Source organism: Lygodium microphyllum, chromosome 20 (genome assembly GCF_053477565.2).
Source record: "Lygodium microphyllum isolate KBCC chromosome 20, Lygodium_microphyllum_v1.1.10, whole genome shotgun sequence".
In the NCBI taxonomy this organism is placed as follows: domain Eukaryota; kingdom Viridiplantae; phylum Streptophyta; class Polypodiopsida; order Schizaeales; family Lygodiaceae; genus Lygodium; species Lygodium microphyllum.
This window is the reverse complement of record NC_141154.1, coordinates 131,635,230-131,636,197: the sequence shown is the minus strand read 5'-3', so window position 1 is coordinate 131,636,197 and position 968 is coordinate 131,635,230.

The window sequence follows — 968 nt, the reverse complement described above, 5'->3', positions numbered from 1 at the left end:
AAGGTGCGCCTTCTCTTTGTTAGCACTTTTTGGGCTCCGGTGGTTGCGCCTTTGACTTCTTGTGAGGCTATGTCTACACTTTGGGCTCTTCCAAGTTCGATTTCCTTTTGGGCCGCCTCCTTCAGCTCTCCTGACTTGTGCTTTTCCACATTCTCCAATTTTTTTTTCAAAATTTTCACTTTTTCTTGTGCTAAGGTTAACATTACCCCCCTCCTAACCGAGTGCTAGTCCCATGGCATTGATTGGTAGTAGTTGGAAAGTGGGGTGGGTGTAGCCAAATGGCTTTTTGAGTTTGTATGCAAGCCCTTGGCTGAGGATGGTGTTGGATGGATCTACCCTTTGAAATTGAAAATGGTGTTGAGGTAGGTCCCTCCCTAATGCTGACGATGGGTGGATATGTCCTTTGAAATTGAAGATGGTGTTGGATGGATCCTTCTTGGAGAATGATAGATGTCATATTTGTCCCTTGAATTTGAAGATGATATTGGATAGATTCTTCTTAGAGAATGGTAGATGATAGATCTATCCTTTGAAATTGAAGATGGTGTTGGACAGATCTCTCCGTGTCTCATTCGAGAGGTCGATATGACGTGATCTTAACTTGCAATACAAATTTGTGCACTTTCTAAGGGGTGTATCTATCTCTCTGTGTAATGCATGGTGCAGGTACTAGTGGAGTTGGGAGTTGGATGGAACCTTAGGCCAAGCTCGTGATGTTATCCCATACTTGAGGACCCAGTTCGGGAATCATTTTAGATGCGGTGTACAGCTTAGGAAGACAAGTCTGGAAGTCTTGCTGCCCTTGAGGTGCCCTAAGTGTGAAGTGGGAGATGGGGTTAGGTAAAAAATCCTAGGTGCAGTGATTGTGGTACTCGCATGATTTCAAGGACTTAGTCCTTCCTTTTCTTTTATTTTCTTTATTTTCTTTTCTTGTTCTTTTATTTTTTAAAAAATTTGATGGATAAACA